The sequence below is a fragment of the Amblyomma mixtum genome, chromosome 3, assembly GCF_055824585.1.
Source record: "Amblyomma mixtum isolate Tamu chromosome 3, ASM5582458v1, whole genome shotgun sequence".
NCBI classification, from domain to species: domain Eukaryota; kingdom Metazoa; phylum Arthropoda; class Arachnida; order Ixodida; family Ixodidae; genus Amblyomma; species Amblyomma mixtum.
Genome location: NC_143014.1, coordinates 251,674,504 through 251,699,459, shown reverse-complemented (window position 1 = coordinate 251,699,459; position 24,956 = coordinate 251,674,504). Strand labels below are relative to the sequence as shown.

Genomic DNA, 24,956 nt, shown 5'->3' with positions numbered 1-24,956 from the left:
AATAAAACTGGACATTCTACAGAACAATACACATGTTCCAAGCTGCAAGTCCACAAAATGTAGCGTTTTTCATACCACGTGTGAATGACAGTATACCTTCCACTTGGAAGAAATCGTCGGATTTCATTGTTTATAATGCCTTCTGTCGTATGTTTTCATCTTAATACTAAATTTTGCGATATATAGATGCTAAACATACAAAAGTAAAAGGTCAGTAACACTGGAAATCGTTGAAGACCTTAAAATGGTTGGCCTTTTTCAGAATAAGAGTGTTTTGAGAGAAGCTTGCACAATACTCACTTGGCGTTACCTATGTCAAATGTCCATCAGGATAAACAATTGTCGTGGCAGTCGTTGTCCTCTGCGTCAACTACCTGGCCACCCCAGATGTACATGCGGGTTCCGATAGCGGACGCCGCGTGGAAGAAACGCCGAGCCGGGGCCTCTCCACTGGTCGTGACGCGATGCCACTTCATGCTTTCCAGGTCTAGAAAACATACATGTTGCGAGGAATCCATGCCGAAGCCATCAAAGACGTACATCCGCTGACCCAACAGGCATGCCGAGTGGGCGATGTACGGTCTAGGCGCTTGCCCGTGCATATATGGACGGCTCCATGCCATGGCATGGGTGTCGAAGCGGTATATGCCGTTAATCCATGGCCTGATGTTCGATTTGCCCCACACGTAGGCGCAGTGGCCGTAGGCTACAACGCTGTGGATTACGAAGTCAACCGGCCCACCGTCAAGGGGCGACTTGGTCCGCAGCATATCCCACCGGTACGATGCGGGGTCAAATATGCCGACGTCGATGAGGTAGCCCGAGATTCCATCCAAGACCGCGTGGTGGCTGTCGAATGAGTAGACCTTCCCTTCGATGGTGACAGACTTGCGGTTGACGCAGTTTGGAATGGAGCTTAGCCGCACCGTCCACATAGTGCGATAGGAGCCACTGTTTTCCGATGGTGCGTCCGCCTTCTTTCTGTGTTATACTTAACGCGCACGCATGCACTGGGTTCCAGCAAGTCGGGTAAGTGTTGTCTTGCGTTCCTCAAGCCTTTCTTAGTTTTAGTGTGGTAGCTGCTAATGCACCGTTGGACGCTACCACGGCGTGGCATCTGTTCCTGGGTTCACGCGCAGGAGAAGGAAAGCGCGTTAGAAGGCTGTAATGGTGAGAGGGAAAAGGCGAGAAAGGGAACACGCTGAGCACTTGGTGCGTGCGAGGGGAGACTTTTTTTCTTCAGCGCTGCTGAACGCATCGTTTCATGTAAGTGTTTGACGCGCTAGAAATAACTTGCCGCTTGACTGATAAACAGTTTTATGACTGTTTCAGAAGACACGGACATTTCGGGCGCTGTGTACGACTAAAAAACTGTGCCTCTCCCGTAAACGAGAGTAGAGTAAGCATGAAATGTTTACGGGCCTAATGTCATCTCGGTGGACACCCGAACCGCACCGTACAGGAAGGGAGGAACGCCACCACCCGTTCGGCGCGATGTCTTGCCCTTTGAACGCAGCGCTTCTCCCCCGGATCACGTATCACAACGAAGTGTAACATGGCATTTATGTGCTTTTTGCACGCGTTATTAGAAATCGGAAATTATAATTCCGTGCATTATCAAACCCACAGCTCCACTGATATCTTGATAAACATTGAGAAGGCACTGGCAGCAGTTATTTTTTGTCTCGTTTGGAGACCAACCGGCGCTTGCATGCCGGTCGCGTAGGAGGGCTTAGAGAGTCTCGTTATCTCGTACGGTGCCCGGATGTTCTCGTTTCAGAGCCCGGATGACTGGAATTCAGTGCCCGGATGAGTGGATTTCAGTGCCCGGATGAGTGGATTTCAGTGCCCGGATGACTGGAATTCAGTGCCCGGATGACTGGATTTCAGTGCCCGGATGAGTGGATTTCAGTGCCCGGATGACTGGAATTCAGTGCCCGGATGACTGGAATTCAGTGCCCGGATGACTGGATTTCAGTGCCCGGATGATTGGATTTCAGTGCCCGGATGATGGCTCTCGGTCTCGGCGTGACGTCACCACATTGCCGACAACGGGGGCTAAAAGCATTTCATGCTTAAAACATGCAAATATTTAATAAAAATCTTATAAAATGCTGTTCACCGTCTTCTTGTATAAGCGGCAGAGTGAAATCAGCTGCACTGAGCAATCTAACTGTACACAGACAAAACATCAGGGCTGTTAAGTTTAGTCCTTTGTTTAATGCAAAAAAAAAACAGCGCGAACAAACGGGTACGAGACGAAGAATACACAGGAACAAGCGTATTCTTCGTCTCGTCCCCGTTTGTTCGCGCTGTTTTTTTTCATTATGTATCACCAATTCGCCCGCTTATCTATCCCATTGTTTAACTTCTGCGTGATCCCAGAAATGCGCTGTTACGGGTCTCTGGCTACCTTGCCGGCCGAGACGATGTATACGAGCAACTGAGTTGCATTGCAAAGCGTATTTTTTCTCGAAGACATCAGAATGAAGTGCGAAATACCTTCATCTTCACAGGAGGTCCATCTATGTTTATTTGCGCACTTCGATCTTGAAGATTAAAAAATTTCTTTTTCTGCCATGCCAACGGATCTTGCACGGACGTGGTCGAGTCAACCAGAAAAACTGCCTGGGGGATATTTACGCTAACGTCTTTCAAAAGTTCATCCAAAGAACGCCGGCGCCGCGGTGGCTCAGCGGCTATGGTGCTCGGCTGCTGACCCAAAAGACGCGGGTTCGATCCCGGCCGCGGCGGCTAGAATTTCTTTGGAGGAGAAATTCTAGAGGCCCGTGTACTGTGCGATGTCAGTGCACGTTAAAGAACCCCAGGTGGTCGAAATTTCCGGAGCCCTCCACTACGGCGTCTCTCATAGCCTTAGTCGCTTTGGGACGTTAAACCCCATAAACCAAACCAAACCAAAGAACGCCGATTTGAATGAAAATAGCGTAAATGTTCCCCGGACCCACTAAGACGGGTTTTTATTTCTAGTCAGCCATTAAGGATGTCAGCCTGTTTCTCCAAATACTGCGGCACCTACTGGAAGTGACAATCCACCTCAGCAGTGGGTGTGGAGTTTCATGTGTTCAGAAGTCAGGGCAAAATCCTGCTTAGACCTCGTGGAAGAAGTCGGCTTGCTCTTGTTGGCGTGGGTCACACGGGCGGCCGCCATTCGATCCGTCAGTTTGCACAGTGTTGACGTGAGAGAGATACGCCTGAGGTTGGCCGTTATGTTGAGGTACATTATACGCCTTGGAATTGGCGTTACTTCTTCGCGTATTGACTCTCCAGATGTTTTTTTAAAAAACGGAGAGGCGAAGGTCATCTTTCTGGATCAGCCAGAGGTGACGGAGCATTCTTCAGGCCAAGCGCTCCTTCTTTCCCCATAGCACTGAAACATGAACCTGCACCAAGGCGTTGACTAGCTCGGTGAAGGTGAAACTGTTCTCGGAAGCGAGTGTGGTGTCAAGGGGCTTACATTTGTAAGCAAAGGATGAAGATGTCCCAGCCTTGTTGCTACGAGGCGAAAAGACTGCACTCGCCGATAAGTTGAGAGCTACGCTTGTCACCTTTGTACATCGAAACCACCCTGGAATTGTACGAACTAAGCATAGGCTGCGTGACCTTTATTGCGGGCCTCGCATGGAAGAACAAGTTGGACAAGCTATAAGCCACTGTCACATTTGCCAGACACTTCGGCTTTTGTATCGGTTTCAGAAAGAAAGCGTTTGCATCTCAACTCTGGAATGCTCACGCATGGTACGCGGGTTCAGGAGGACAATTTGTACCGTGATAGTGCGTGGAAGGTTATCTATAGCCTCCAGGGACCTGTGTTCTTTGATAATGATGCACAATTCTCTCTCCAAGCCTCCATCAACACCTCTAGAACATGGGAGAACTCTGCACTTTCAGAGCGAGAAGTTGCGAATTTTTGTCAAACATAAATGCACACTGTTCTTGCACCACTTTCTGGTGAGGATCTAGAAATGCCGTCTGCTCTGCATCTTTTTGCTGATATGAAAGAGGTCAGTGACGTGAAGCCTGCTTTGGCGTACCTGGCATGGAGCTGCCCGCGAATAATCTACGAATAACAATGAGGTGGTATGGAGCACGGCCGTCCGCCTCCACCTCTGCCGCCCACGATATGCCTCTGACCTCTACACCGACGCACTCAGTCGGGGTGGCTGCCTTCCGGTCAGCCATGTATAGAATGTAACAATCATATGCTAGTTACATGTATGTGAACACTGTGCAGAACTACTAATATTACTTTGTCACCAGCCCTCATTTTAGGGAAAGTGCAACTGATCTGTGGAGAGAAGAAAATGGTTGGAGACTTGAATCAAGCAGTTTCTCTCTGACCACTCTTTAAGCAGACAGCGAATGGTATTTCATTTTAGAGAGCACCCCGGGCGTCAAAGTCATGCACAATTTATGCAGGGGTGGATCCGGTCTGTTTTCCGGGAACGTAGATGGCATTTGAAGTCATGAGTCGCGAGTCATGGGTGATGATGACGGGCGCACATAAGGTGTCAGTGCAGGGTTCGTATCCACTGATCGCTGTGAGCAGTGGAAAGATTCGCGCCATTCATGCCTAGAGTAGAATGTGTCGAGGTGTTTTCGTCTTATTACGCGTCTGTAGTACAATAGATGGGTTCTAGATGGTCTCCAAATACATGAATTTAGGAAAAATCCCGAATCCAATAAGAATTCATCACAAGAAGGCGCATCCATGGGTTTTTTAAATCATAGTCCGGGTATGATTCACGTCCCTAAAGTATAATGCGTTATGCTGATCTGTAGGACAAAAGGTGGCTTCTAGACTGTCTCCAAATTTGTGAATTTTGGAAAAATCCAGAGTGCAATAGGAATTCATCATAACATAGCGGTTCTATGAGTTTGTTGATTACACTCTGAGTATTACTCACCTTTTGCTTTATCGGAGTTGTGAAACTTTATGTTAGAGTGTTTCCGCTGACTTTGAGTACTAGATTAGCAGGGTTGTCTTTACAATGCCATAGTTTTCTGCGTCCTGTTTAGTCAAGCGGGAATCACCTCAGCGGCCTGACATCGCAATAGTGGCAGCAGGCTCTGCGGCCACGTTAGTGTACTAAACCATATCTTCTCTGATGCGCGCTAAGCGGTTAGCAAAAACAGATCTATGTCCTCTCATTTGCGATAGGACTTCATAACGTGCTTCATTCTGAATGACGCGTTCTCCTTCGCTAGAAGCTACGCTGCCCTCACTACTACTTCGACCTTGTGCATTCTAAGGTTCGATGCGCTGCGTCTCGAGATTATGCTGCTTGCACTTAATCTTAGTCCCACGATGGTGTGGGATTTTCTGCGACACGAGCTCCCTAACGCTATAGCGCATAAAGGGTACCGTAGCGATGACCTAGTAGTTTTAGCATTTTCATCGCATGCAGGATGTGCGGGGTTCGATCCACAGCACCGCCGGGTAGCCACCGGTGATAAAATGGATACAATCTTTCCCCCAGGCCTGGTGCTCGACTTCTTTCTGGTGAATTGCATGGGAGTAGACGAGTAGACGAAAACGTTGAGTATACGACCAAACCTCGTCTGGCGCGCTTTGGCCACAGATGCGCTTGCGACATAAAAATTCATCATCATCATCAAAAGGGTACCCTGGCACTGACAAGAAGGCGCCGTAGCCAAGCACGGTGGGAGTTAACTCCTCGCCTTCTTGCTCGTGGCAATACCTAGCTAGCTTAATACACAGCCTATCATAATTCTCTCCCATTTTTGACAGTACAACAAAAAGGTAAAGATACATTTCTCTGGCGCTGTGTTGTATTCGTCGCTCTTGCGCCTATAAACTCCTATTTAGCACCTCAGTCGTGCGACTCGCCTCCGCTGCACCCTCTAGTTTCCCGTGTTTGGCTTCAGCCTTGCGCTGCCGCAGCTTGGCGTCTACCTAGCGCTTCCATGGCATACACTCAGCGTCCTTCGCCTTCACTGTGGAGTCACACTGCTAGGTCTCGTTCATCCACGCAGGATTCTGACAGCATGCACCGTCGCTTCCGTTCAGCAGGTGCCGTACCCCTCTTCATCGTTGGAGTCAGATCCCGCGACGAGGTTGGCTCCAGTTTCATGAGGGGTCCGTACTTAACGAAGATGGGAAGAAGGCTGGCTATACGGCTCGCTCTCCGCACGCTCATCAGTTGCGAATGGCTCGGAAGAGCGCCGAGAGCTTTCTGACTGGCTCTTAGTATGCTCCGGATGGATTCGGATAATGGCGTTTTGTGACGTCTTACCTCAACAATAATTGCTTTTGTGTCCACATGCACTGCTAAGGTATATATTCACAGTCTGCTTTTTGAAGACACAATTTTATATCATTCGGTGTTAAATCATCATATTTCGTGAAACTGTGTGGTGGTGTGACATCAAAAGCGTTTGTTGGCTTCCGGTTTTCTGTTGCAGGGGTCTTGTGTGGCCTTCAAACCCTCAAGATGTGCATAAGAGGACAATGTCCCTGTGGTCGGAATTGCGCAAAATTTCACGGGGCTGCCAGAGTTTGGGGTACCCTCCCGGCTCGGATTTTCGTTCGCCTGATGTTATATTTTTGTTCTGCGTAATGAAAGTCTCTCACCGTATTTAAGCTAATGAAAGAATGTCAATATATTTAGTGTGCTTACAATCAAGTCGTCAAGTGCAGAAGCTATTGCCTGTGTCTACATCTCCTTAACAAGTATGAAAATAAAAGAAACATGCGGTAGAAAAGCATCCTTACAGTAAATCTATATAACACGTGAAACCACGGTCGGTCCATTGCATCCCACCAGTCTAGTAAAGCAGCGGCCCTGCCCAACTAGCATGACTGAGTGGCCATTTTGTCCAGGATAGTGCGGGTGTACTGAAGGAGCGAGAGCAGCTTCGGCGGGCAGCCACGCTGAAGTGTTTTGAGCCTGTATGTGTGAAATGTGCCGGTGGGTTTGACATGCGTCACCGCGGCCATGCGAGGACGCAGAATGAGCTTCGAATGCTCCTGAAGAAAGTTGACCTGCAAAGATGACACTCTTTGAAAAGGATGTTGTGCTTTAGGCGATGAAAGCCATCTTTGACAGAAATATTTGTCACGTATAAAGTAGCGTCGAAAATTCGCAGCTTGTATAATCTAAGACACAATAATAAAAAATACACTTTGCTCTAAGCACGACCGATTTAGCGGAAACGAGCTGTGACGTGCCATGGATTGCCCTTTCGCATCTTCTTATCCAATCCACCTTTGATGCTTGCACTCTCCTGACACATTTTCACGAGAATGGAAGCAGAAATAAATCCACGAGAATACAAGTGAAATTTTCGCATGAAAGTTTACACAAAACGTCGTGCACGTGACGAGGCTGGCGTTTCATCTTCTATATATTGCGTAGTTGGAGTCTTAAGCGGCTTTCACTGCGTCGAAAACCTAAAAAAATACGTACGATCGAAAAGGTAAATGTTACTACGCAAATTTACATGAAAATGCGATTGGACAGAAATCGCGTCGAATTCAGCCTCAGGCTTGCTGGCTCGTTCGCTCGCGCCTTGGATACAGTATGCCACAGCGGTAACGTGGCTAACCACTCATGCAAATAAAATGCTTAGTCGCGCGGCGACTCACGCTTTTGCCAAACTCATTGTATGCATCAACTATACATTTGCAAACATGTCACCCCGTTCAGTATTTTTTTTTTACTTTTTATAATAACTGCGCGATACAGTAATCTAAGGAGACATAAACGTGGCCACGCCTACCTGTACGATCCCATTAGTGAGGTAGAAAGACATGGCTGTACGGGTGCGGAGCCACGATCCCAACACGGGCAGTCTGAACAGATTGTCGCACTCGCGCGGACTGACGTCCCGACCCTGTCTTCTGGAGCTTCGACTCCATGTAAGTCGAGAAGTAGTTCAGCAGTTTGGTCTTCTTCTCAAGCGATGAGGGGTAGTCTTCCACGGTGTGGTAGTGCTGAGTACCGTCCTCATCCACGTACATCATACTCCTGCAAAACACGGGTGACAGCATTACGGGCGTAATATTGCATAAATGTGCAAAATTTTCCTCAACAAAATGAGCAGTTTGCTTTTTAAGCTTCCAGAAAGTAGGAGTGGGGGATGTTTATTATTAAGTACAAACACGCCGTATTTCTCATAATCAAATTACGCAACCAGCGGTTCCAGGAAACTATAGTACAGTTCTCTGCCGTTGGCAAATACATCACTTTTTCACGAGAGAAATAGGGTGAAGCCGTCTACATCGCAAGATCCGGAAATCTAGCCATTAATATTGCATGCCCAAGGTCCACAACCTTTTACCCTTTTATTGGTCCTCTCAAAAAAGAGGTAAAAAACATAAAAGAAAGAGAGAGGATGCCTGGACCAGCAATGCTTTGCCAGGCTTAACGCAAATTCAAAATAAATAAAAATAACTAAATGTTCCAAAGAAGAAAAAAAATAAACGAAAAACAGAGCATTAAAAAAAACTCATAAGAAAAGAAAAGAAAAGAAAAGTCTCGTCATAATAAGTTAGACGCAGGCAGATAGCCAAAGCACAGAGTGCAGTCCGCGGAATAAATAATAGTAATAAAAAAAGAGAAAATCCAAGTCACTGCAAAGTCATTATCACCGTAACAGTCAAAGAAAGCACTGAGCACTGAGTCTTCGAACACCTGAAATGAAGCTTGCCTGCCATAATGCTCAACGTACTTGTTAACACCCATGACTTAGGGCTTTTTGGCAACATTCTTGTGACACTGAAGTTGAACCCCAATGTACGGAGCTCAATCAAGAGTTAATCGGGCGACAAGGCCTGGTGAATATGAGCCAGAAGACACCCGTCTCAGTCTGGGTGGAGGGACCAACGGCTTGGTGCCACGGAGATGTAATATAACCGAAGGATTTTACTCCGCTACCGCTAAGAAACGCTGAGTTCTGAATGCGTTGTGACACTATTTAGCAGCACTGCATATCCTCAGCCATTTGATGCCTCTTTTTTTCTTGTTTCGAGCACCTAGAGCAAGCATTTTTGCCGTCAGTGTTGAGAACAAGCATTGCAATGGGGACAGGGAAGAATATGAAGCAGCACATTGACAAAATCATTAGCAAACACAGATGAAGGCGCGTATCTACAGCATAGATAGTGCTTTGGAATAAGGAAACAAGCTGATAAATGCAGTACATCCGCGATTACAGGTCTATTAATACCATTACCACTTTAAAAATACGTTGAGATTACAGTTTATCAAGATCACGCCAATGATATCAAGAATTGAATATAGAAGAACAGTGAGAACAGTGAGAACAGTGTAGGTCAAATGTTTAGGGGAATCCCCCAAAGTGGAGTAAATTCGTAATAAGTGAGTAATTACCCATTGGCATCCACCCGAGCGCAGCCATACGGCTACAAAGGAAAGCTAGACAGCTTTCCCAGAAAGCTGTTTAGCTTTCCTTCGTGACCGTATGGCTGCGCTGGGGTGGATGTCAATAAGTAATTACTCCCTTATTACGAATAAGGGATGCATACAAATATTTTGTACCCTATAAATGAAATCATTAATTCAACTTGAGCAGTGCATGTAATATGGACACCAGAGCGTTTCTGGCTTTCTGGGATAAAAAAGCGCAATAAACGGAAAAGAACACAAAAACGTCAACGGCAGATGGCGAGCTGAAGACAAGGTTAAGAAATTTCTTGGGGCAGTCCAGCCCCGTTGAAAAGAGCATTGTCATTTTTTTCATTCGTTGAAATTTCGTTTCAGACAGTAATTATTAAAAAAGTTAAACATTAAAAGTTAAAAAGCGGAAACCAATACCTTAAACGAAACTGACGATATTATTAAGGTATTAGCTTCAAACCCAACGTGACACAATAGTACAGTTGACAGCAGCGCTGCGCACGCAATAGACGCTTTGGGGCACAATGAGAAAAATAGGCCTAATCCTAAAGCTTAAGTATGCATCACATAGGCCCGTTTCTTCACCGGATCAGTATGAAAAGGCCAAAGGGTACAGTACATGCAATACTCCGATTATATGTTTTCGCGGGAAATAAATTGTCGTCCCATTTTATAATTACCGGAGCAACAGGCTGCTCCATAACTGTGCAGCTAGAGTGGGACCAGAAATGTTACTTACGTAGCTTCGACTTCACGCTCTGGGCCGGTTTTTCATCCTTTCCCTGACGCTTCTTCAAAGGAGTAATCGTGGCCTCCAGCTCTGCAAAGCAAAGGCGCGCAATGGAAGTGATATTTTCGTAAAAGGTTAGCTGGCCAGAAGTACGACTACATTTCTTTTTTTCTTCTGTTGCCCTGCTTCAGCACGCATTCCTAAGTCAATAATGGCTTGTTCTAAAGGGAAATATTCTATTCCAGGAATGCCAAGAATGTGGCTAACAGGAACAGATTGAGAAATTTAGCGAGGAAATGTTCACAAAAGACAAATATCGTAAGGGTATTCTATAACTTTGAGATACAGCTCAAAAACATTCTTAGAAAATTCCTTCACAATATTCTCAATACCCTTTCGCAAATTTGAAACAGGCCCACCAATATTATTTACTGGTCCTGCGACGCCCATGAATCACTTTCTAGAAGATTTGATCCCTGTTTCAGCTTTCGTAAGTCGCAGAACTGACGTATTGAGCCCGTTAGCATAAGTTTTCGTGCTTACAATCACTGACATCAATTAGCGGTGGACACGCCATAGCAAATGGTAGTGACCTACAGCAATTGTGTGCACTCTTATGACTTCGGTTGTGAACGTTTGGGCCGCAGCGAGTACTGTTTCATCAAGACACGCGTGCCCATCCAGTTGACCGGCACACGTTCTAGAGTTTCCGGATGACGAGGCTATTCTCGTTCAGTGATTATTATTTTTGGTCGACTCACCTCGTTCGTCGTTTTTTGCCATAAGAGGCGGACGGTCGGCGATGGTCCTGGCGGTATCAAGAGTGTCAAATCGTGGTGGTATCAACAGGTAGGACGTAGGGAGGCGGGAAGGCAGGGGCCCTGCACATCCCCTTATAAAAAATACCAGAATACCTGCTCCGCAATATCGATAGGAGATAAAGAAATTGAAGAAGTTAAAACTATTCAGTACTTGGGTGTAACCTTAGACGCTGCATTAAACTGGAAACCGCATATCGAAAAATTGCGCAGCAAACTATCTTATGCATGTTTCGTTCTGGCCAAAGCTCGGCGACATTTCGAAATACACACACTAAAAACAATATACTTTAGCTTTTTCCAGTCCCAATTAACTTACTGTATAGAATCATGGGGGTTCACTTACATCACTTACATTGAACCTGTTTTACGCCTGCAGAAGCGGGCACTGAGAATAATGACTTGCACAACACCGTATACGCCTTCTCGTCCTTTGTTTTTTAGACTCCAAATAATGCCGGCATTGCAGCTTCGAGATTTTCGCGTTGCACTACTTGTACTAAGAGTCCTCTCCGGCACCTCCCCCTTTCCTTTGAACACATTCCATAGAGCCCCAACTAACAGCCGTTCAGCAGCACAGGGAAGATTTCTGGTTCCTACATCTCGCAATGACTATGGCCAGCGCCGCTTCGAGTATCAAGGGGTAAAAACTTGGAATAAAATCCCCTGTGCAGTCTTTGCAACGTCTAATCCTTATATTTCACTGAAGACCTTTTTTCTGTCACAAATAATTACCTGATTTACAATGCAAATCGCTTTGTGATTGTTTCTTATTATTCTCTGTAGTGTCTATGTTGGGTTTGCCATTTCTATGTCATTGAATAATCACTTCTAAGGCAACTGCGTTTATTTTGTATAAAGAATGCTGTTCCTGCCTTCGTGTTTTTTTGCACACTCTTCTATTTTTTTGTAGTGAGCCCTCTTGTATTTCTGTAATTTGAACCCTCTTGCTTGTACGCTTTTCATTTTTCCACCATTCTTATGTGTATTATTTTGGCATGCATGTAGAAAGCATTTGTCCTCACTAATATCTTTGCTTTTATTGCATGGATCCATAACTAGCCTTTGGCTAAGGATCCAGACAGTGATGTTATGTACTGTGTTGAAGAAATGATAATAAAAAGAATTGAAAGAATTGAATTGAATAATAAGAGCACTGCAACGAAGAGCTCCATCTTCCTAGCGCGATGGTCGAAATTTCGATTTTGGTTCAGGATCGCAATTAAGAACAACAAGAAATCAAGAAAACAGTCTATGCCGAAATGACCTTCATGCAGAGGTGGCATTGCTATTGGCACAGTCTTGCTACAGAAGAGAACAGCAAGGCACCGGTTGTTTTGCTCAAGCGGCGAACACATCCCCGTTTTCCCTGTTACGCGCCTATTATATAATTCTCTTTGGTCTCACTGTTTCCACAGTAATAGCCACAATGGCGCGCCGTTCACTCCTGGTGGCAGGCCCACCCTCAGTATTGCTAGACTCACGGTGCTAAATGTTTGGAATAGGTGTATTTTTTCTAAGTATGTCAGCCTGGCACAAACGTGATAACACGTAGTACCAGCTTGATTGTGAGCTGCTGGTATGTGTATTCCTTTCATCTGAACACACGCAGTTTCATATCAGGATAAATATATTTCAAGCATATGAGGTTACGAATTGATACACGGCATGAAGGTACAGCACTTAACTACCCTCCGATTTCCTCTCAGCAGGTATAGTGACAATCGTTGCGTCGGGGACAAAGTACAACACATTCATCGACGTCCCAAGCTACTCCCACCTGTAGCTCCGAAGAGGCGAAAGAGACTCCCTTCCTATTCCGACCACGTGCTTATTATTATTCAACCTTGCCATTTTCTACTTACTCGTTATAGTTTGCTCTATTTCATTCCTCATACGGTGTTTCATACATTTAATCGCAGTGTTTTATTATATTTCTATGGTGCTCCACATACACCTCCTCTAGTGACACTGCACACAACCCTCAAAAAGAAATTTTTGGTTGAGTTAACTTTAGAAAACGTTAGACAGAAAGCATCTACCACCTATTAAGGACGAAACATTTCCCAGAACACCTACAGCCTGAGGTGCCAGAATTAAAGCGCCCTAATATGTAAACGTACATCTACGTTTACGGCAGCAGTGACGCTCACTTCCGCGCAAAATATCCCTGCAATGAGAATGCGCGTTGAAATACGTACCGGAGGTAATGAAACTATCCTCCAGGATGTCCTCCATGGTGGGTCTCCTTTTTGTATCGTGCTGGAGGATGCTTCGGATGAGTGCACGGGTTTTGGAGCTCATCGTCGGAGGCATGCTGTATCTGTTCTCCTTTATCCGGGCGTAAGTTTTCTCCACACTCGAGGTCGCGAACGGAGGGTGCCCCACAAGCATCATATGCCTGCAGAGGACAGTACCTCAGGGACCAATGACGGCCGTGCACTTCATATGAAGTTTGTGTCTCTTGAGCGACCCTAGGCGCGCGGTTATAGTTGCTTTTAAATGGGGCGGTTGCTCTGCTTGTCGCCTGCGCAGAAAAGCTCTTTCGAGACCACTGTTAGTCACCCTACCATCCGGTCTTGCTGTTCCTGCTTCACATTTTCATTGCACCACTCTTGGTGAGATACTGGAGCATTGCTCCGGCGCGAGGTCGCTAGCAGGAAATAATGCCTAAGACGGCACGAATCCGAGTGCAAATTGAATATTTGCTAGAGTCGCAGCTCGAGCAGAGCTCTGCCACTCACCTTTGCAGGGAGCTGACGCTTTAGAATCGGAAGGGTCTGATATTTTTACTGCTGCGCCCGCCGGCATTTTCCGGGAAAACGCGCGTACACCTGGCGACATGCAGTCTGAGTCGTCCAGATACGCTCCGCGTCTTCTCCATCTTCCTTTGTGGTGTCACACGTGATTCAATCCTTAGGTTGGCCGTGCGACCCGCGAGAACCCATAGTCGTCTTAGCTCCGCCGCAAACGCATGCAGTCATTGCTTTGACCGCTGGGTACAGCTGGTCTGCTGTCGCATAGAGTTGCAGAGCTATATGTTGTACTGAGGTGTGGAGGTTAGTGCAGTGTTTGTAATGCAGCTTTCCGTCTAATAAACACTTGTGCAATCGTTAACCACGCCTTCCTTCTATAGAGCGCGGGTACGCGGCAAGTTCTGGCGATGCCTTCAGCTTCCTTTGGCTTTAGAATACACGTCATGTGAGTAACGCATATTATCACCGGTGATTATCCTTCAATGACTGCACTAAACTTCTCTACGCAGTAGTTTTCAGTTCTGAGTCACTACAGTTTAGATATTTGTGACATTTTTACAGTCCAAGAAAGACATACTCTTTAGTTACACTCCTTATCCCAATCACATGTCAAACTCAATAAGGTTTTTGTGTACTTAAACTTTTTTTTAATAGTAAAGTGTTTTTTTTTTACTTATATGAACACGCTAAGATGTTCCGAAAGAATATTCGAGAATTTTTTGGCGGAGGGTGAAGCATGATCCAGAAATTTCCTGTGATACTGCCGGTGACAACCCACAACAGTTATTCAAAATTATTTAATGATAACGCTCCAAAAGTCTCTATGCTCGAACAGTCAAACAGTACATGCAGGGACACCTGAACTGCAAATCATCTTGCGCAAACGGACATCTAAAAGTACTTGTTCAGAAGGCGATCTCATTCCAGATTTTTCGTCTGGCTTTCACCGGTGCTGAGCAGTATTTATAAAGCAGTGGGGAGGCCTCTATGGCGACGTAGAAAACTCACAGTATGCATCCGATCGACCAGACGTCCACTTCGAAGCTGTGCCCCTTCTTCAACACTACCTCCGTGGCGATGTAGTTGGGCGTTCCGCAAAGAGTCCTCTTGCGCTCGCCCTCATAGTTGACGCGGGTGGCAAGACCAAAGTCTGCCGCCTTCAGCTCCATCTCCTCGTTCAGCAGTAGGTTTCCCAACTTTAGGTCCCCGTGGACGACCGGCTGCTCCCTCAGACATTGGCAGGCGAGTAGAAGGTGATGGATGAAGTACCTTGCCTCGCCCTCTGTAAGCTTGCTCCGTCGCCTGTGCATTTCCGCGAGTGACTGGAAAAAGAATGCCGCAAAACAGTTTATCTAGCCCCGCGCAGCGCTCCACTTTAGGCATTCGGTTCTAAATGACTGCCCATTGCAACACCCGATTCGCTGCACTGCACTGCAGTGACAACACACGCGAGCATGTGTTCTTTTTGACGCAAGAGCGTTATCGAAATCGTTCCGGAGAATATCCCGCGTCGTCAGTGTCGGCGTTGTGAGCTAGAAATCCCCGGAAATAAAACCTCGGTGCGCCACCTAGGCTTTGTGACATGGTAACATCAACACAATCTACCCGCCAGATTGTGAGCAAGCTGACCATCGTGGCAGGTGGCGGCTAAATTAACGACTATAGGTCGCGAACGGTTGCTCGGGAACGGTAACGTTGTTTGCAGAATCCCCACACGTGGCAGCACCTGCCGTTGCAGGGCAGTGGCACACCGCTTAACCACTGCACCACTGCGCCAGGAGGGGCAAGAGGACTCCAAGGGATGTAGAATGTTAAGTCTATAACGAGCAGTTCCATATGTATGGGCATTAACCCATTAACGCTATCTCATCCTATCTTTAAGGCGGAGCCTAAGTGTCGCCTGCAATTTTTCTTATGACCTGTTTGCTTGCGCCGCTAAATATAAGATTGGAACCAAACTAGACCAAAGGTCTAAAGACTCTATCCGCGAGAAACAAAGGAAGCTGTTCATACCCGCCTGCAGCACAGCTCAAGGACGGTGTACACGTTGTGTTCATCCTCGAAGTAGCTGTGTAACTCAACAATATGCTTGTGATTGAGGTTCTTGTGGATTAGGATTTCCTGTGAGATCTGTGGACAACGAGCATAAGATATGAATCATAAGTGGAGACACGCTACACAAATGCAGGGCGACGGCAAGACTTGAAGACAGACATTTTAAAATATATTTGTCTAAGAGCGGACCAAAGGTCCAATAACAGTAGCTCGAGGTAGATATTACCATCCCGTTTTGAGGCAGGAGGACTTGTGTCTGAGCTAGTTGGTGTGACATACTGGAAAACAATAGCCAACAGACGGACGCGTCCGTTCTTTGTGTGTTCCTGCCCGAGAAAGAAGGGTCGAAGTGTTTGAGAGCTGCCGGGCACAGCAAAGTAATAGTATACAGGCGAGATCGCGGTAGTTTTTTCGCGAATTCTGTTAGTTTTTTCTGGCAAAATGAGTGGCGGGGGAAAAATCGTCAGACACGGAAAGTTGTTTGCCACTTAGTTTAGTACGGAGGTCTAACACTTTCATTCTGTCTTTTAAGGAGGAAAATTTCATGATAATAGGGCGACATTTTGAGGGTGAAAAAGTGGCGAGACAATGAGCACGTTCAATGCTTAGCTGTGTGGAATCGTCGTCAAGTACTTCCGACAACACAGCAAGCGTTTTCTTTTCAGTCTCATTCCATGATTCGCTTTCATCAGGAATGCATGCAGGATGAGATTATTCGTTCTCGACTGGTCTTCCAGGCTGTCTAGACGAGACTGCAGTACCGCTTGGTGCGATGTCAGACGTCTAGTAGTGTCCTGAATTGAAACCAGCTCAGGCTGGATAGTATTAAGAATGTTAGTTATTGATTCAAGAACTTCAAAGCGATTGAATACATCTAGTATTTTGCTTACCAGTGATGCTTGATTGTCCGAAGCGTGGCCTTGTGGTGGAGCATCCGCCTCGCATTCTGGAGGTGCTGGGTTCGATCCCCAGTGCCGCCGGGTACCCACCGGTTTTCTTTAATGGGTACAATATTTCCGCTGGCCTGGTGCTCGGCTCTTCTAGGTCGAAATGCTTGGGAAAAGGGTCTGAGACCAAACAGTTGCCTTGACGGGTGAGTGATAAGTTCCCCCGCCAAGCAACCATAAGTCCACCTCGTGCGGCATAAGCCCAATTTGTGGCTCTTTTTTTCTTCTCCATTTCTTGCCCAAGGTTGGCGGCCGCGTGAATAAACTCAGAGAGAGAGAGAGATAACTTTTATTTTTCAGCTCAAGTCCGAGCCTTCTTATCGGCCCGTTTGGTGGGCGTTATTTATCGGCGGTGGCGGAGTGGGGCCACGTGTCCCTTGGATGTGTTGGATGTGGGCGGCGAGGAGCGGCCAGAGGGTGGGCTGCAAAGAGGTTGGTGGAGCAGTCCATCGGGTCCACGTGAGGTGAAAGGAGGGAGGCAAGGTATGCGAGGAAGGTATGGTGGGAGAGTTAGTGGCGCGGGGGCATAACCAATATGTATGAATGTTTGAGGGATGCTCTCCGCACACGAGACAGGCGGGTTTACCCGGTTTATGAAGGATATAGTGGGAATACAGTTCGCAGGGAAGGGAGTTATTCTGTGCCTGTCGAATTAGAGTGGCGTCAGCACGGCAAAGGAAATGTGAGGGTGACGGAAGGGTTCGTCGCATGTGCCGCAAATTGCGGTGGTGTTCGCGGCGGTCCTGTCGGTGAGTAGCGCGGTCTGCCTTGGGATTATAATGGGCTGGCCAGGCAGTCGGAGGGCCCGGTGGTATTTTTTCCCGGGCCAGAGCATGAGCAAGCTCATTCTCCGGTATACCTTGATGACCAGGAATCCATTCAAGGCGGACATAGAGCGTAGGGTGCGCTGTTAGGTATTGCAGCAAAGTGTCTAGGATATGGGGAGGGAGTTTTTGAGATACGAATGAGCGTACGGCAGCCTGAGAGTCTGCACGTATGGTGATGATGGAGGAAAGGTGGTCGTGAGGCGTAATCGCCTCTGCTATGGCCAGAGTTTCCGCGTCAGTTGAGGAGGGCACTCCTGTGTGGAGATGTGTGGAGGTGCTTCGAGGGCCGACTACTGCAGTAACTACTTGGTGCTCGAGGATATGGGCATCGGTATAGTAAGTGTCGTGGCCCAGTGCGGGTAAATGGTTCGCCAGTGCTTCACGCCGCCAGGGATTTATCGTTGGAGACATGTGGCGTGGAAGGGGTTTTGCAGTAAGACGCGGGAGGCTTATCCACGGGGGAGCAGATGGTTGAAGCCGGGGTAGTTGAGAAATGGTGTGTCCGAAAAGGCTGAGGAGGTCTCTGCCTTGCTCGGAGGAAGAGAGACGGTGTATCTGGGCTCGGTGGTGTGCTGCTGCGCGTTCTTCGAGGGAGTTGAAAATGGCGCCGTCTGCGATCAGAGCATTTGCGGCGTAGATGGGAACTCCCATGGCTAATCGAGTGAAGCGACGCAGAGAGGCTACCAGTTTGCTTACTTCAAATGATGTGAGGCGTTGATAGGGGTAGGCGTACATGACCCTCGAATAAACGAGTGCTTCTATAACTCGACGGAGCGCGTGTTCTCTGAGTCCATGCTTTTGACGAGATATACGGGACAGCATGTGGCGAATTTGGTTCAGTTGTTGCAGGAGTTGGCTAAGCCACACGTTGCGCTTGCCATCTTGTTGAAAAGTGAAACCAAGGATCTTGATGTGGCTCCGTCGGGAATGAGGGGTTTGCGCGGGAAAGAGTTGAATGAGTTCGCGGTAGGAAGAAGCGGTTTTTTGAGGAGCGTTAGAAACCACCATGTATTCCGAATTTCGGTGTATGCTCCTGAACGACGTCGAGGCCTTGCTGCAAAGTGGATTCTAGTTCCCCGGCGTTTCCTGTGGTAGACCAGAGAGAGATATCATCCGCATATATAGCGTGGCGTAGGCCAGGAATTTCAGCGAGTTTTCGGGGCAGTACTTTCATTGCCAAGTTGAAAAGCATATGTGAAAGAATGGATCCCTGTGGTGTACCTGCGGTGAGGGGAAAGGGGGCGGAAGGTGTGCCGTCGGGGCCAATGATTCGGAGGGTCCTGTCTGTAAGAAAGTCTTTGATGTAGTTGAACATGCGGACCCCAGGGCGAGTGCCTGCCAGGTTGGTGAGAATTGCGGAGTGGGCGACATTATCAAAAGCCTTTTTGATATCCACGCCGGTCAAAACTCGAAGCTGTGCGCTGCTTGGGAAGGCGTACAAATCCTCATAGATTTGCCGTCAAATGTCTTGTGTGCATACGTGGGTGCGGAATCCGACCATAGTGGGAGCAAGACAGCGATTCGTAAGCAGGTGCCTTTCGAGGCGGGTAAGGGCCATCTTCTCCATCAGGTTCCCTAGGCAAGAGGTCATGGATCTAGGTCGGAGGTTAGTGATGAGCGCAGAGGATTTTCCTGGTTTCGGAATCATAATTACGTGTGCCTCTTTCCATGCAGCGGGAATTTTCCCGGAGCGCCAAACAGTATGAATGATCTGAATAACTTCGTCTAGTTTTGAATCGGGGAGGTTACGGAGTATACCATAGGTAATTTTATCTGGGCCGGGTGCTGTGTTTCGCTCAAGGGAGCGTAGAGCAGCCTGAAGTTCAGCGAATGTAAAGTCGGAATTCATTCCTTGCTCGTATGCTTCTTCTTCGGTGTAAGGGTATGACGGGGAGCTGGCAGGAGAACTAGAGGATGGGTAAAATTGATTTCGGATTTGCTCAGCCAGCTCTTCTTGTGAGATGGAGAGGGCCAACTGTAGCTTTTGAAGTGTGTTACGAGGTTTACCCTGTCCAAGTAGGGTGCGCATAATGTGCCAGACTTTTGGAGTGTGGAGTCTCTCGACCATGTCATCGCAGAGCTGAAGCCAGTTGTTCGTGGCTAGTTAGTCAGCGTATTCTTGGGCTGCTTGTGTTAGTTCAGCAACTTTTCTTTTCAGTGCGTGGCTAGATCTACAGTTGCGCCAAGCTTATATGGCCCGGCGACGTTGTTTCCATAGCACAAGTAGGTGTGTGTCAATGTATGGATAGTCGGGAGATCGGTGGATATGTTTGGTGTGTTGGGAGACGGTCTCCATAATGTCGCTACACCATTTTCGGGGTCCTTGAGTGAGACTGATAAGGAGTCGAGGGCCGGCCGAGCCTTTGGCCAGTCTACGAGCATAGTGGGCGGTAGATGTGTTCCGGGTGATCTGAAGGGTCGCTGGGACGTGAGCGTTATCTGAAGAATGCAGTAATCACTCCCCATCGTGTCACCCGTATTACTTCAAGAAGCGCGGAGATCGCTGCGAATCCATGCAAGGACGGGGTTTGTGTCGGATTGTGCTCCACATCCTAGACGTGTAGGCATGAACGTGTCATTCAGGAAGGTGAAATGATGAATACTGGCGAAGCGGTCGAGTTTTCGTCCGGAGGCTGAAGTACGGTCGTATCCCCATGCAGGGTGTGGGCAGTTGAAGTCACCAAGAAGGACGAAAGTAGTAGCGGCATTAGAGGCAGGGAGGGCCATATGCAAAGGTGGGATGCTGGTTTTAGAGTCGGAGGGAGTCGAGCAGCAGTTTAAAATCGTGATACGGTGACCCTGATAGGTGGAGTGTGTCAGGACATGCTCTTTCGTCCCGGAGTTGAGGTGGGATGTATCTTCCTGAATGGTGGGCATCGTGCGCCGTATGTATGTAACCGTGAACATCGGCGGAGGAGGGGGCGTTTGATGTCCTTTTCTCTTCACGACTATACTTGGCTGAGTAAAATGGTCTTAACCTGGAAGAGAAAAGACACCGTGCGTTTGTTGCAGTGCGATGACGTCTGGGTTAACGCCAGTACTCCGCATGTGTTGCAAGAGGGCATTTTTCTTGCGACGAAAACCGCGGTAGTTCCACTGCCAAATAATTAGAGGGTTTTGGGGTGGGGATGTGTGTCGCATGATATCACTCATCATGCCGGTCTTCCTCCTTTGTGTCGAGGTTAGGCACTAGAGGGGCGCTTGCGTGCTTTCGAGGGGGAGCATTGGACTCTGCGTCGGGAGAGGGTGGGGCAGAGGACGCGAGGGAGAGGAGATGGTGCTCTAGTTGCTCGACGCGAGCCGTCAGTTGTTGTAAGGCCAATAGGACGGGAGCAAGGGATTGCTGTATGAGAGCAATAGCATTGTCGGTAGGGAGGGGTGAGAGTGGAGTATGTGTGGAGGGACGTGAGTAAAACCGGTTTTGGAAGGACGGGGGAGGGGGTGCGATGGATGTGGGAGATGGACCGCTCACCTGGTGACTTGGCGGAGTATGTGACTGCATCACGGAAGCTTGCGGTTTAGTAGACGAGGTGGAGGTACTGGTTGCCGCACCAGAAGTGGTGGACTGTGGCCGCTTTTCAGAGGGCTTGGTTCGAGATTGACTTCTTTGCGCGGTCTCGTGCCACGGGCTGTGACTGCTGCTGCTGCTGCAGGAGAGCTGAAGGGCCTCGTAGCGGTTCGAGGTAGGCAGGGGCGGCCAGACGGTCGCGTCGGCTTTAGGGGGTGGAGGGGCGGCGCGGGCGCGATGGCGTCGTCGGGCGCGGTGCCACTTTAGGACTGCAGCGTCGGCATCTTTCTTTGCGGGGCACTCAGGATGAGACGGTGTGTGGTCGCCCTTGCAGTTCCAGCAGTGTGGTTCACATTCATGTGGGGTAGTCATTCGGTCTTGGTCAGGAGGAAAAGGTTGGCTGCAAATCAAGCACCGAACAAGGCTAGGCTTGTTAGGACAGACGTCGGCACGGTGTGCTATGGCGCGACAATGCGTGCTTTGTTTTGCTGTGGGGCTTTTGCGGGTTGACGCGGTTCACTCCGCTGTAGAAGACAGCATAGCGTGGTAGACGGGGCCCTTCGACGGTGAGCAGAAGTGTGTTGGTACGTCCGAGACGGCGGGCGCTTAGGAGTCGGGTGCCGTCAACACGAAGGTTAGCGGCAAAGTCGTCTTCGGTAAAGTCCATGGTGATGCCGTATATAACACCACGGGCGTTAAGGGGGTCGTTAGCTACGTACAAGGTGACTTCGTACGGGGCGTTGTTCAGGGAAACTTGCTTGAGTTGGAGCAGCTTGTCAGCAGCGGGTCGGGCGGTAGGTATCGATGGCCAGGATGTTTTGCGAGGTGCGGAGTTTGATGTAGGTATTGTCACGTTCAGTATTGGTAAGGCGGGCGGAATACATGACGGACCGACAGAGCACAGGGAATAAAGTGTTGCCGAGGTTGAGGTGGTTCGCAAATTTCATGACGATCGTGGCTGCGGTGGCTTGCCGGGGCGCCGCGGGAGCACAGTGCTTGTGATTCAGCGCCTGGGCTGCTGACTGGCTAGGCGAGCTCCCCGCCGTTCTGGCTGCGAGCATGCTGGCGAGCGCGGGGGGCGTTGCCCCGGCGGTGCAGATGTAGGCTTCGCTTAGCGTGCCCGGCGTGGGCGGCCAGCCAGATGCTAATGTGTCAGAAAAGGCGCAGAACGCTTGAGATTTTGATTACCAGGCGTACAGGCGATGAAGTAGCACTCCTATAGACCGGTTGGTGGCGATTCGAGGTCAGGAACCTGGACGTAGACTTGATATTGCTGGAGCTCGGTGTGCCAAGAAACTCAGAATTCATCCACTTTCATAACATGCTTTCTATCCACCGGTTTACAAGTTCGTAAAAAATGAGCAGAAACAAAACTCATTCACTTCCATAACATACTTCCTATCCTCTCCGGTACAAGTTTACAAACAATCGAGCCGAAACAAAGGTCATTCACTTTATCATAACACACTTTCTATCCTCCCCTTTACAAGTTTATAAAAAATCGAGCAGGAACAAAGCGCGTTGTCACATTCAGCCTTGGCATAACAGTTACTGCTTTCGAACTGGCGTGAATGAGTGACACCAGGTACGACTGGTGTGCCAAGTAACCGACAAATGACTTCTACTCAATCCTGAATTGCATGTGTCAGAGTTGGTCGCACACCCCTGATGTGCGCACAAACAGGTGGCGTGACGAAAATGGACTGCCCTTGCTTTGAGAAATGGTCCGACTGCTTGTTACCGAGGCTTAAAACAGTTATGTATCTTCACGCAGAAACTGAAGCAGCCTGCAGCTCATGGCTATCAGCAGAGCACAAAACTCAAAGATCTAAAACTAAAATGACAGAAACAATGTGATTACTGTTACCTAAAAGTTTCTGTATCAAATGTGTGACGCGTACAAGTAAAAACATATATACATGACAAGCTACTAGACCTGGGACAGGCCACTCACTGCTTGGGACAAGCCACTAGACCTTGGACTTGCCAGTGAATTAATACATACGTACAAATAACACTACACACTAAAAACCTGAAATTTCTGACTTAAGCATTTCTTAAAGCATTTTGCAATCACAGCACACGGCAAAATAAGTAGACCACTTTTTTTTCTGAGACAAGTTCGATACGGCTTCAGAACATCGCCAACTCTAAGGTATTTGGCTATCTGACAGCAGCAATCATCATTAAAGGCATCTATCTGTGTGTGTGGTGTTGGAGAGCACTCGACTTCTCTCCTAACAACATTTGTTTGGAGAGACGATAATGATCCAGGACTTTTCAGGACACAAGTGTCCTGTTCCAACCACCAGTCTATCTTGATCCACCTGCAATTTTCCTTGCCATAAGCATGGCCACAAACTAAAAGGTCACAGGTCCAGTTACACAGAAAAATAAGTCAACCATTGACTCTTTTTCTGAGACAATCTCAATACAGCCTCAGAACACTGCTAACTCTAAGGTACTTCGCTATCTGATAGCAACAAGCATCATTCAAGGCGCCTATCTGTGTGTGTGGTGCTGGAGAGCACTCGACTTCTCTCCTAACAACATTTGTCACAACAAGGTAGTTGCAGCACAAGTTCTATTCTGCAGACACCAGCAGTTTACATGGGTCTGCTTGGGTGCCTTCAGTGGCCTCAGTTGCAAATGGGAGGGAGACTTTGAATAAAATAATTTACTAAGCCTCCGCAGAATCCCTCGTAAAGTACGACCCCAAAACAAACTGCACAGCCCAGGTCAACATCTGCATGTTCCACCGAAGTGCTTCACAAATACAGACGGATCCACTACCATGTGGCGGGTCTGCGCAGATCGTAATGTCCAAGATAACATGGTTCTCTTCTGTTGCAGTAGCTAGTGGCTCTAGGGCAAATGAACTTATGACAGCATAAAAGATACATTCAAGAAAGTGCAGAAACCAAACTATACCTTAAGTAAGGCAGCCCGGGACACACTCACTCTGGTTGTTGACCAATGTCGATAAGAAGGAAACACACTAACTGTACAAAGCACAGGGAGCAAATATTTATTGACTGAGTGAAAGCTCAACTGTGGGAGGATGATATTAGGGCACAGTTCCATGCCATCTTGCTCAAATCAGTGTCACCTGAGATGCATCCACACCGCACTCCTCAGCTACCTTCTCCACGATATCACACGAAGGTGCTTCCGGTGATGTGGAGAAGTTCAGCAAAGTGGCCTCGCATTTCACAATGATCACCAATTTTTCCCTTGTCACTGGTGAGACCACTTCGACAAAACATGAGGCGCTGTTGCATGACTCATACCATAGGTCAATGCAGCTAACCTTCTCTGCCTTCTGCAATATCTGCAGCGTCTCCTTCGTGTGTTGAACCTCATTATAGGAATGAACATGGCTGCAGCAGATTTCGCTGACCTTTGTGACATTTTGAAGGGACTTTCTGGACGTGTGCTTCCAGTGCTACCTTGCGGCAACACAACACAGTCCTTGTCTGAATCACACTCAATGGCAACAACTTTGTGCTTGCGAGTTTTTTTTCCTTTTTCTTGGATGATGGGTGACAGACCCACTGCACTGCTGGGCATTGTCATGAGATTGCTGCAACCACTTTGTCAATCGGGAAAGCAACTCCTCCGAAAAAATGTTTGCGCTGAACAGGCCCTTGCATAAATCCATGTGAGTTCAGCACCTGATTTTCTTAATTTCTTCCAAAACCCGTCCAAATCTCTGTGTTCTGCTTTTTAGCTTTAGCCGTCTTGAGAATTCCGGACCACAGCAAAACAATTGAATGTGGAATATAGAATACATATACATATGTGAAAAAGACTGACTGTCTTTGCTTTATAACTTTATAAATATGTAGACTGATTTATACCAAGTTGCAGGCATTTTGAAAACTATTATTTCTGTAGCACAGAGCCAAATTACC

The 24,956-nt window shown here is 47.8% G+C and overlaps 1 pseudogene; it reads right to left on the bottom strand.

The window, feature by feature from the left end:
• Nucleotides 1-6,832: 6,832 nt before the first annotated feature.
• Nucleotides 6,833-24,612, bottom strand: LOC149354339 (serine/threonine-protein kinase PLK1-like; annotated as a pseudogene).
• Nucleotides 24,613-24,956: the final 344 nt, after the last annotated feature.